This window comes from Rousettus aegyptiacus, unplaced genomic scaffold (genome assembly GCF_014176215.1).
Source record: "Rousettus aegyptiacus isolate mRouAeg1 unplaced genomic scaffold, mRouAeg1.p scaffold_m13_p_12, whole genome shotgun sequence".
NCBI lineage: Eukaryota > Metazoa > Chordata > Mammalia > Chiroptera > Pteropodidae > Rousettus > Rousettus aegyptiacus.
This window is the reverse complement of record NW_023416287.1, coordinates 7249139-7261898: the sequence shown is the minus strand read 5'-3', so window position 1 is coordinate 7261898 and position 12760 is coordinate 7249139. Positions and strand designations below refer to the sequence as shown.

The window sequence follows — 12760 nt, the reverse complement described above, 5'->3', positions numbered from 1 at the left end:
CTTTCCTTCTCTCTCTGCCCCAGCTGCACTGCCTCACTGCTGAGCCCCCACGCACCCGACACGTGCCCCAGGGCCTTTGCATAGGCTACTCCTTCCGCTTTGTCCAAACGTCTCCTTCTCGGGGAGGCCTCCCCTAACCACTTAATGTAAATAATTTAAAATGAAAAAGTCTAATGTAAAGTCGCGTACCCTCTTGCGCGTCCGTGCTTTGCTTTTCTTGCCGGCTTGTCGTCCTCTGGCATGCTGCTCCCCTCGTTTATTTTGTCTGCTGTCTGTCTCCATCGCTAGAACAGCAGCTCTGTGAGGGCGGGGACTCGTGACTGTTTTCTTCCCTCCTGTATCCTGGTGTCCAGAACACAGTAGATGCTCAGTAAATATTTGGCAAATGACTGATTGAATCACTCTGGCAACCGTCTTATGATCTGAATAAGGTTTTGGAATTGTTGATGACCCTTTAAAAAAAAAATCTGTGTGACGCGTCTGAGTTTTGGGTATACACAAGGCTTCTGCTTTTGTCCGGAGCTCTCGGGGGCAGCTCCCTTGCCCGTTTGGTGGTTGGGGGAATGAGTAACCTATTACTCTTCCTTGTGAGTGAAACGTTCCATTGATACTGTGGCTACACATTCTTTAAAAATGTCAGTGGGGATGAGTCACAGGCTGAGGGATTGCACCATAGAGCTGGCCCATGAGCCGACTCGATGACTAAATTTCTCCCATGTGATGTCACTAGAGTCAGAGACACCCCACCCCCACCCCTACCGTGGATGCCTGACCTGTCTTGGGTCTGACTCTGCCGGGCCGAGGCAGTGTGGTGTAGGTCAAAGGCATGACCTTCTGGGACACTTCTGTCTGGCAGGTCACTCCACTCCTCTGAGTTTCCTTGTGTGTATAGTGGAGATGTCATCCATTCATTCAACCAATATCTACTGAACACTGAGGAGGAGCGGGGGATGTTGAGTGAGCTGGGCAGACAGGCGCCTGTTTCGTCAGAGTCCGCAGTTGGCGAGAGAAACAGATGATAAGCAGGTAAGAAAAGAAAGACCGTAATGGCACTATGAAGAATGTCATGAGGGGAACGGGCCAGGATGGTGGCATCGAGAGTTGGGGGCCAGCCGGGTTGGGGCCAGTGTTATCAGGGCCATCAGGAGGAGATGGCACCGGACAGGCGAGCCAGGCGAACATCTGGGCAGAGGGACCAGCAAGTGCAAAGGCTCCGGGGTGGGAAAAAGCTCAGTGTGTTTGAGGTCAGAGGCCAGCGTGGCTGGAGTGAGGGGAGGGGAGGAGAGGGGACCAGACAAGGTCGGGGCGAGGGGGATTGAGGAGACACGGTGAAGGATTTGGGTTTTGGTCTATGGACCCACCGAGGACAAAATGTCACAAGTGGCCTAAGGTGAGTCCTGCTTTCTGGTGTGTCTTGGCTGGTGGGGCCGAGGCCAGACCTCCTGGTGGGCTTTCCCCTGAGCTTCCTCAAGCCTGCAGAGGTTCGCAGGAGAAAGCCAGGCTGTCCAGGGCAGTGCCATACTGGGAAACCAGAGAGGAGTCCTGGACAGGGTGCATGGGGCCTGGCCGCGTCCGGGAAACCTTTTATCCCCGTCACATTTGAGCCCTCAGTGACCCTTGAACAGCAGCGGCATGGTGGGTGGGCTCCTGGTAAGTTGCTTCAACGCTGCAGGTCCCCCTCTCGGGGGCTCCCATCAGAGCATCCCGTCTCGCGTGTTCAGCCTCTGAGGAAAGCGAATTCTGGCGCTTACTTGCAGTCTTTCTGATTTTCTGCTTCAGAAATTCAGCATCAGCCGGACAGTGGCGTCCCACTACCAGGAGGGGGCGCTAGACCACTTTAAAAAATGTCACGTACGCTTGCACTTAAAAAAAAGTACCCTTTTCAGAAATCAACTTTTAAAAATTAAAAACACACTTTAGTCTCATTTTTAGTGATAATATCCATGAAAGCATAGATTTTCTGCACTGGTTTAGGCTTTTCCCTAATATCCATGAAAATAAATAGATCCCAATCGCCATCACAATGGCAATACAGTGTTTCTTGTGAGTCTGGCATTGCTCTAACTGCTTTGTAAATATGCCCTTGTTTAATACACTCCCAACACTACGAGGTGTGTACCATTATGAGCTCTCCTTTAAAGATGAACCGAGGCACAGGCTACCAGATTTGCCCTGGCAAGTGTCGGAAGTGCTTGCTTATGTGGAATCTGAAATGGTCCAAACCATAGAAACAGGAGGGTGAATGGAGGTTGCCGGGTGCTGAGGGCGGAAAAGAGGAAACCCGGGAGTTGAGTTGTTGAATGGGTATAGGGTTTCAGTTTTGCAAGATGAAAAAGTTCTGGAGATTTGTTTCACAACAATGTGAATACACTTATCACTTCTGACCTGTACCCATGGAATGGTTCCCAAGGACAAATTTTACATCATTTTTTTTTTAACCATCATAAAAACATTTTTTTAAAGGAGGATAAAAGTTTTTCTTGTTTAGGTCCAGCCATTTAGATATTCTCCAGTGCAAAATAAAGGTTCAAGGACGAGAAAGGCAGACTCCACAGCATGCTGTTCTTGGGTATGCACAGAGTTTGGGGGCCTCTCAGTCTACACTGCAACATCCGTGCCCCCCTGGCATCACCCCAAAGACCCTTATTGGGGAGAGGATTCTGAGCAGGGTGGACAGGGAGCTTGATTAAGTATGCCCCCCCTTTTAAGTAAATATGTAGTCACTTTATCATCTAATTTATCTTTTCCCCAATAAATGTAATGAGACTCTACTAAATGTGGCTTCAAGCACTAAGCTTTAGATTTACTTAAGCTTTTCAATTTGGACTTAAAAAAAAAAAGATGTTTGCATATGTTTTTTAAAAAAAATCCAAAATACAAAAAGATAAAGAATGAAAAGTGAGCACCCTCCCCACCCCAGCTCTGAGTCCCCCAGTTCCCTGCTCTAGAGATGTCCTGGTCATCTGCATCTGGTGTCTCCTTCCTGAGATGACACATGTGAGCATAAACAAGATTTAAAAGCATCTTTCCCTTAAATACGCATGTGAGCATAGGCTACATAGTGTTCCACCTCCTGCTTTGTTCACTTAATAAGGCCCTTTTGAGATTGTTCTAGATCAGCGCCAGGTCACGAACTGGCTCCTTTTTAATGACTCAATTATGATTCCACTGTATACATGTACCATGATCAAATTAACCAGTCTCTTTCGATGAAGGGGCTCCTATCTATCTATCTATCTATCTATCTATCTATCTATTTATTTATTTAATTTTATTTTTTGGTGTCGTAGTTCCCTTTGGCAGAGTGCTGAAGCCTATGGACCTTGTCTCAGAAAAGGAAAAAAAAATATTTTAAAGTGCATAAAGTAAAATACATAGAAACCCAGGGAAACCAATTATATGAAAATACAGTTCTACCCATGGACACTCTGGGAGTCTGTAGCTCCCGGGATCAGAAGCCCTAACTGGTTTCTAGCCTATTTTCTACTACCGATATGAATTTGTATGTGCTGCAGTCAACATCCTGGTACATTTGTCTACTTATTTCTGCAGGATAACTTTCCAGACATGGAATTGCTAGGGTAAAGATCTCAATTTTCTACCATGAGAGAGCACTGGCTTTTCATAAAGAATATTTATAAAAATAAAATATTAATATTCATAAAAAAATAGTCCTAAAGAGTAGTAGTGAGGGTCAAATTAGACCAAAACAGAAGGATGCTTACCTTCTATTTAGAGCAACAGGTGATTAACAGAAAATACATAAATGATAAATAATTTTACTTACTATTAAATTGTACACCTGGAACTTACTGGGTTTTGTTAACCAATGTCACCATAAAAAAAGAGCCCAACCTCACACTAACATCACCTTGGGAATTAGGGTTTTAACATGGATTTTAGGAAGACATACACATTCCGTCCATAGCGCTGTAGCACCTCGGACAAGACAGTTTCTTCACCTATAAAAATTGGAACAATAGTAGCACCTCCCTAATAATATTATTATGAATGTTTGTAAAGTGCTTAGAACTGTGACTTAAAGTGAGCAGTACCTAAAACTAAAAAGAGTTTGGGCAAATAGATAGATAGATAGATAGATAGATACATACATACATACATACATACATACATACATACATACATACATACATTTAGTTATGAAGAAAATCAATCCTGGTGATGGGTAAAAGGGACTGATTGGGGAGGTGGGTGTTGGCATCTTAAAATAGGACGACCAAGGCAAACCCACAGAGGAGGTGATACAGGAAGAACGAGAAGTAGCCAGGGATGTAAATATCTGGGACCAGACGCCATTCGTCTCATGATTACATTATTCGACTTTTGCAATTGACTTTTAATTTGAGGTCGAAACCATAAGACTGTTGTGAGGGGAGTTCACCAAATACCTATATACGACATGGAGTGGATGCTAAAGACAGCCTGAACGGCTTCCCCTCGTTGATTATGGAAGGTTCCAGAAGAACATGAATAGAGGAGAGTCTTGGAGAGAACTTCTTCCAGTTACACAGATTTATTAGGATTCGTACCGCCTTTACGGAACTTTACAAACCTGAATATTTACGAGCAGGGTCGGTGGGGAGAGCTGTCTTGACCCCAGGTTGTAGTTCATAGAGAGACCAGTAGGCGGGGCTAAAGGACAAGGAACAGACAGAACTTCGCAGTGACCGTCACTCCCCGAGTCTAGCTCAAAAGTGTAAGTTTTTAAATGCCAGCTTCTGGTACTTTTTTTTCTGTTTTTAAAGATCTATTGTTTTTATTTTATTTATTAATTTAATCTAATTTATTTTTGTGGTGACATTGGTTAATGAAATCCAGTAAGTTTCAGCTTCTGGTACTTTAATTTGTCGGAATCCATATGAGTCGGGAGGAAAGAAATTGATGAACACCTATGTATCACTTGTTATGGGCCAAGGAACCTCGAAGCTTGTTTTCATGCAAACCTCTTTCTTCCGCCTTCTTCCTCCTACTATTATATAAATCGGGGGTCATGCAGGGAACACCGATAAGGGGGAAAGGCTCGGGGTGCAAGAAACATGTACCCTTTCGTAATGTTTTTCATTTTCCCACTTCGGGTAAGCGTCCTGAGCACAGAGAAATATTTTTCTACAATAAAAAACATTGCAGCACTAAGAAACAGCCATGGGCACTCTGGCTGGAGGTCAGGCAGTGACCGGCCTGCCTGCTGCTGGTGCGGACTCTAAGCCAAGGGACAGTACGTGCCCATCTAAAGGAGACGGCCATTACTCAGCTGCACTCATGGCTGCTCGGAGGGAATACAGGCCCAGTGCTGCCAGAGGTTCCAATTTTGCAGAGAAGCCAGAAATCTAGATTTTTATGCAAAAGCTCCAGGTTTTGAAAGGTTAGTGACTCGCGATGCAGTGTTTGGTTCCAGTAGAAATGCTTCTTATGGGCTGGATGTTGGCTCCAAGGTCCCAGTTTCCCAGCTATAGAAAGAGCTGCTATTGGTCTTTTGACTGAGGGAAGAAGGAAACTCTAGGATGTGTCGTCAGGTGTCCGTGAGATTTTACTTCTGTCACCTCATGTCACCATTATCCACTCTATGATGTGGCCATCGGAGGGAGCTGAGACATGCAAGCCTCTGCCCTGGGGTCACTCAGTTAAAAAGAGACAAAACAGTGTTTGAAGTCAGACTGCACTGCCTCCTTCAGAAGCCAGTGACCAGAAGATCTGGACATCACCCACTCAGAGTGGGTCTTCGTTGTGACAGCATTATCCACAATAACAGACGGGGGAACCAACCCGAGTGTCCATCAGCTGATGAGCAGATAAAAAAAAAAAAAAAAGAGGTCTAGCCACACAATGGAATATTACTCAGCCAGAAAAAGCAAAGGAGTACGGATACACGCTCCAACGTGGAAGAGCCTCGACGGCATTATTATGCCAAATCAAAGAAGCCAGATGCAAAAGGGGGAATGTTGTAGGACTGCATTTCTATGAAGTGTCTGGAGTTGGCGAACCCACAGAGGTAGAAAATAGACTAGCAGTCACTAGGGGCTGCGAGGAGGGGAAACGGGGAGTAACTGCTTAATGGTTGTGAGGTTTTTGTTTGGGGTGATGAGAATGTTCTGGAATTAGATAGTAGTAATGAGAGTTGTGAGCGTTGCACTAAGTCATTAATGGTAAAACCTATATTAGGTGTCTTTTACCACAATTAAAAAGGGAACCCAGTGGGAATTAGGGAGATGGTCTGAGGAGCCTCCTTCGTCCTCTTGTGTTGATTGATGCTGCTTTGGGCCAGGTTCGGTTCTAAGTCCTCTCCAGGAATGATCTCATTTTGTTCTAATTGTCATGAAGGGTAGATGGTGCATCTGAGTTTACTGCGCACACCAATCATCTGGAGATCTTATTAAAATGTGGCTTCCGATGCAGTTGTCCTGGGGGGGCCTGAGAGTCTGCATTTCTGCAGGTCCAAGGTGAGGCTGATGCTGCAGGTCCTTGGAGCATGTTTCCAGCACAGTCAGAAGCCAAGGATGAATGAAATAGGCACAGAAGTCTTAAGGAACTTGGCCAAATGCTTCACCTTCTAAGTGGCCAAAGCCAGGGCTCTTAACTCACTCGAGTCAACTAATCCTCAGGGGAGATGACGAGGCCACTAACTGATGTGAAGGGTTAGCTAATTGGTGTCACTTTGTGTTGGGACAAGCATCGTTTTTAACTGGGGCTTCAAAGCTAGAATTCAGATGGTACTTAAACTTGGATGGGAAAAGAATCCATCTTTATTTCACCAGCCTCTGAAATTTTATATTTTCTTCCACCATGAATGTGGCAAAAACCTTCCATAATATTATCAGTGCACACGACTGATGATGGAGTTCAGGACCCGTGAAGGAATTCGAGACATGCCACCTCCAAACACGCCGCTTTGGAGTATTGATTATTTGGAGCTAAAGGCACTTGAAAAACAGCAGGTTCCAAAAGGGCTCTCTACCCTCCCTTTTTCTTCCTGAAAGCAGGAGATAAACTGTCATGTGAAAGATGCTCCTCCTGTACCAGGAGGAAAAAAACATTCTTATCACCAGAGACGAGGGATTGAGTCCCAGAGAACTGTACAGACTTGTTAAAATAACTCATCTTCCTTTAATCTCCTCATATATCTTAGTTACTTTTCCATAACTGTTGCCCTTTGCTCAACCTAGACTGTAAGCTCTTAGGCCTAGTCATTTCTTCAGGTCTTTATTTCCATACGAGGCCTCCCGTGCCACATAAAACTTTTATTAAATAAAATTTTATGCTGTTTTCTTGTTAATCTCTCTTTCTCCCTCTCTCTTGTTGCAGAGTCCAGCTGAGAACCTGGAAGGGTAGAAGGAAAAAGATATTTTTCCTCCCCTCACTTATCACCTGTCACCAAGAAAATCCCAGACATTTTCATGTTACATTACACTTGCTGAATGTATATGAAGATATCTTGAAATGCTGTTTGTACTCCGCAATACCTCCAAATTATGGTTATTATGAGAACCACTGCTGTATCTTATTAATTAATGGGTTAATAAACACGCTCATTTATTATTGAACCACCTATTTGCTTTAAAAAATATTTTGATAACTGTTTCCAGTATGATAAGTTGCTATGGCAACCCCATACACAGAGCACGCATTTCTAACAGGCTTCCAGGGGACATGGGTACCACTGCTCCACGGCTCACAGTTTGGGTAGCGAGAGTTGAGACGACACTCAGCCTCACTGTAAAGCAGCTACATTTTATTTTTCAGAGCATTTCCCACAGCTTTATTTATTTTTATTTATTTGTTTTTCCAAAGTTTGTAGCATTTTATTATTAAAACAATTTCAGTACATAAAATGTTACATGGTAAACGCCAGGATTCAAATACATTTTATAATGATTAGTAGGCATTTTGGTGTTTCTAATAAAAGACAGTGAATTGCTTCACTTGATGATCTGTTAAAGCAGCTACTTTTGACCACCACTAGGAGAGAGAGGCTGTGACCACCCAAAAAGCAGGTCCGTATTTCCCAAGGCAAACACAGCCCAGGCCCCTCTCCGCTGGAGTATCCAGGGCCCAGGTTTGCAATGCAAACCAGCAGCTGAATATATTCTTGTCTCAAATCCACGCACACCATTGGCAAACAGCACCCATCACAGGCACTGTTTATTGGGTTCGCTTTCCAATTCTTCAGCCCTTCCTGCTTGGGTGCATGTGGCTGCATTTTGCATCATTTTCTCCTCCTTTTGCCTCCCTTTATCTCCCTTTCTTTTCACCCCACAGCGGCCTGGGTCAATGTGCCAATGAAAGACAGTCTTGGGGAAGATGAGAATTCTTGCTGGCCTGTCTGTTGGAAAGAGGTTGAAATATTTATTTTTCTCTCTCTTTCTCCTGAGCGAGTAGAGGCTGAAATTGCTAGAAGGGACAACATTGCCATTTAAGTTTCTAACAATGCTTCTGCCCCTGCTCCCTCTTGCAGCTGCTTACGGCTCTAGGACTGGGTGGGTGAGCATGATGGAGCTGGGTCGCATGCGACCTTGGCAGGCTTCTTATTCTCTCTGTAAAACGGAGGTAGTGACAGTGCCTACCGAACTGGCATTCCCGTTTGTTCCCCAAACTCATTCTCTGCCTTGGGAGGCTGTTAGGGACCACGTCCCGCCACCTGGCTTCTGGTTGAGTTTACAAAGGGGGCGCAGGCAGAAGACAGGTGTTGGGAAACTTATTCCCTGTTTCCGCCTTGCTCCAGGCTGCAGCTGTGAAGTTCTCTCTGCCCACAGCTCTGCCAAGAAGATGCCTCCACAGCTCCAGGCCTGGGGATGTATGCGTTAGACACCCTTTTATTGCCTCGTAGCTCCAAATTCCCCCTTCAACCTACTCTGGACGGTTTCTTCAAGCATCTCTCCTTTGCGGTGAGTGCAATGTCACGCTTTCTCAGTAGAGGGCACGAGAGAGACACTACCAGCTCTGCCTGTGTTCATCCTTCATTCATTTTCGGTCCCCGTGGTAGAGAGTGTCCCCAGGGCCTGGCCAATCAGAGCACTGCCTCCTCTTGGCTCCACCGATTGACTCAGGGGTCAGCATCTGGTCTGAGCTACTCTCATCGGAGTGAATCTTGGCACTTCTGCCTGGAGCTACCTTGCTCTTTCCTGTTGGACTGGAACTTGAGAAGACGAGAGGCTGGGCTGCTGCAGCCATATTGTCACCATGAAGGGAGAGTCTTGAGCTGCCCGGTGGAACACGGGAGTGAAGCCGGCAAGGTGGAGGTTGTACGATGGAGAGAAACTGATACATCCCGACACTGGGCTGCTCCTGAGGCTGGCAGGACCCTGGGATTTTGCAGTCATGCGAGCCTATGAATGTCCTCTCCCCCAGCTCCTTCCTCCGCCACCAAGTCAGTCTGAGATGGGTTTTCTGCTACTTGAAAACATATTAATCCCGCCCGAAACAATAGCCACTTTAATTTTTATGAATTGCCTTTAGGAAGAAACTATTATGAAATATCTTCTCTTTGCTGGGCATTTTACTGCCTTACCTTGCTTAATCCTCTCTTCCCATCCTCACATAGCCTTTGGAGGAAGGCTGTATCATCATCCCCATTGGAACAGTGCTCAGAGAAGTTAGGTAACTAGCTCGAGGCCACCCAGCTAGTGAGTGGTGGGATCAGGAGATGGCTTTGTGCACCGCCCCAGGCTGCCTCCAGTTGGAAGCCAGCTGTCCACCTTTTCAAGCGCCCAGGGCTGTGCCTGCAGCAGAGGGGGTCCAAACGAGCTGCAGGGGAGGGCAGGCAGAAATCCAGATCCCCAAGAAGTTGTACAACGGTGCAGTTCCCCCACACTCATTATCTAACTGCTAATGAAGAGATCTCCAAATCGCGGCTCTGCCAAGTCTGTTGGAACGAAGTGCGAACATGCACTCGTAATTTAGCAGCCGCCGCCGTGCGGGCGAATGAGAAATGTGTGAAAGTCGCTCGAGATGTTACACAAAATCAGGCGACAGCATACCTCTGTTATCTTGTGTATGCTGTTAATTTATCAAATCCTTCTCCATGTTGCTAGCTGCGTTTTGGGGGAATAATGAACAATCATAGCCGTGCCCTCTCTTTACTGAGCACTTACTATGGGCCGGATTTTGGTCTTAGTGCTTCTATTCTTTATTTCATTGACTCTTCATGTCACCCCAGTATGATGGATGTTAAGTGTCCCTCCCTCCCCCCTTTTTTTTTACAGAGGACGAACAGAGGTCCAGTAACTTGCCCCAGGGACAGACAGCAAGGCAGTGACTCACCAGGGAATTGAACTTGAGATTCTGTGGCTCCGAAGCCCAAGGTCGTTCTGCTTGTTGTGGGACTTGCGATACTTTCTGCCACTCCAGGTTGTCCCACTCACATAATATTATGTGCCTATTCAGTGTTGTTCAAATTTTAAAAATCTATGTGGATCGAGTCCTCTGAAGGCCAGTGTACCTGGTTGGCGAGAGCCCTTACTTCGGCTTTAAGACACTGTTCAAGATGTCTTGATAGATACTAAAGTTCATAGGACCCTTCTTGGACTTCTAATTCAGCCCCGGATGAGAAAAGGCCCAATAGTTGAGAGCAGCAGAATAAAGGGATTATTTCTTTTCCTCAGGCTCCTTCCCTTTCCCACAGCCATCCTCAGATGCCTTGATTGACTGTCACTGCTGAGTCATTTTTGTGCCAATCGCAAAAGACCCCCGAGCTTCGAGTGAGGAGGCATTTCCCATTTAATGGACTCTGTGGATAGATAGCTTCTATCCATTAAGCAGTGATTGTGGCCACCTATTAAGTGGATTTGTCACTTAGAGAATGATTCTAAGTACTTCTTTTTGGGTTTCATGTATGTATAATAATAACAACTATGATGGACTATCAACAGCTACCGAATATTCCAGACCTAGGACATGGTCCTATCAGGTTCTTTGTTTTCACTATATTTATAAAGGAAGGAAGGCCAGTTGGTGGCTTTACATTGATTTCAACCAACTTACTTATTTGGACTTTTATGGGTCATTTGGATAAGCAGCCTGTTCTTTTTCAGAATAGAAAATAAAAAAAGTATTTCAGGCTCTGTTTCATGGTCACAAACAAAGGGCCACAGTATTTTTTCATACATTTAATTCACTAAACTCACATGGCAGAGGTTGTCTCTGAGCAGAATTCAGGGGTGACCCTGGCGGGGGTGGGGTTGTTGGCCCACCAAAATTGCGATGCCAGTTCGATAGGAATAGATTGTAATGAGATTCATGCCATGATATAGATGAACAAATACGGCTATTATATTTGTGTATTTTATAGGTTTCTGTACAGAGGGGAGGGATTTACTGATTCCTTTGGTCAGCAAACATTTATTGAGCACCTACTATGTGCCAGTTGCTATCTTAGACTGGGGATACCGCTGTGAAGATTCCTGCCTTCAGAGAGCTGACCATCCAGTGGAGGGAGAAAGACCGTGAGCCAATCAATAATATAATGTGTCGGGTGATACGAGGGTTTTAGAGGACAAAGCAAGGTAAATATAATATAGATTTTATTATCGTTCAGGTGTGACAAGGCCAATAGATCAGGAGACGACTGCCTCTGAAGAGATGGTTTGGTATACTCAACACATCCCAAGAGGAAGGGGTGTGCCACACCATGGGGACTGCAGTGGGGAGCACCCGGGCTGGTTGGAGGCAGGGGGACCGGGGGATCTGTGGGCAAGAGCCTTGGTTGTAGTGTTTAAGGGAAGGAATGGGCTAGGCAGGGTAAGCAGGCTTAGGATCGGCTGGTTTGAATGATTTCAGTGGCTCCGCGGCCTGGGGGCTGTCCCTGGCTGTCTGGTACGTGACCTTGGGTAATGAGGGCAGGTGGGTAGTGACCTGGAGTGTGAGAGCCCGATAAAGGAGATGGTTGGGGCATGGAGTCTGGATCAGTTGGTTTGTATTTAAAAATTGGCTAACCCTGGGAGGTGCAGTCTCTTCCGGGTCTGCAAGGCTCTAGATGTCAAAGCATCAGAACACAGGAAATAAGAGGCCCGGTTAACACACTGGGGGCACGTTGGGAGTGTGGTCTTTGATACAGGGCTGCGGGGAAGACGTCAGATGAGGCCTGAATGAAGAGAGGGAGTGAGCGACGTGGTATGTCTCAAGGACGAGTCTTCCAGGCAGAGGGAGCAGCAAGTGCAAAGGCCCTGAGGTGGGACCGTACTTGGTCTGCTCTGTGAAGAGAAGAGGTTGGTGGAGCTGAGAGATGAGGAGGAGGCAAGGAGGCCGGGACAGGGAGGGGTGGCTGAGAGACTCTGCTTCGACTGTGAGTGGTATGGGATGTCAGCAGGTCGGGGCGGCAGGTGCTGTGAGCAGAGGGCGAGCGTGATCCGAGCTGGGTTCTGGCAGGGTCCCCTGCCGCTGTGCAGAGAACAGATGGGGAGGTGGGGGAGGTGAGCCAGGTGAGCCGGGAACCAGGGGCAGGCTCCGTCGGCCGTCCGGTGGGGGAGGGTGGGGGATGGCCCGTTGGAGCAGGTTAAACGGTCAGATTCCTGATACGAGTTAACAGGACGGGTGGGATGCGGTTTGGGACAGAGAGGGACAGAGAGGAGAACCGGTCAGTGTCAGGACGAATAACACTGTTTGTTTTTCCTGGAGGAAAACATATGCGAGGCCATTTCAGCGAGCGGAAATCTGAGTGGAAACCAAGCTTTCTCATGCCGATGTCGCTTTCCACGCTCCGCGCGTCTGCGCCCCTCTGTCATCTCGACACGTGTGGAAATGTTTTATT

At 46.4% G+C, this 12760-nt stretch overlaps 1 long non-coding RNA gene across 1 annotated transcript; it reads left to right on the top strand.

Annotated features, from left to right (window-relative positions):
* Positions 1 to 777: 777 nt before the first annotated feature.
* On the top strand, positions 778 to 7559 carry LOC118609973. Its single transcript, XR_004953547.1, has 2 exons — positions 778 to 1026; positions 7321 to 7559. It is a non-coding gene; the product is annotated as an uncharacterized LOC118609973 (long non-coding RNA).
* The last annotated feature ends 5201 nt before the right edge of the window (positions 7560 to 12760 follow it).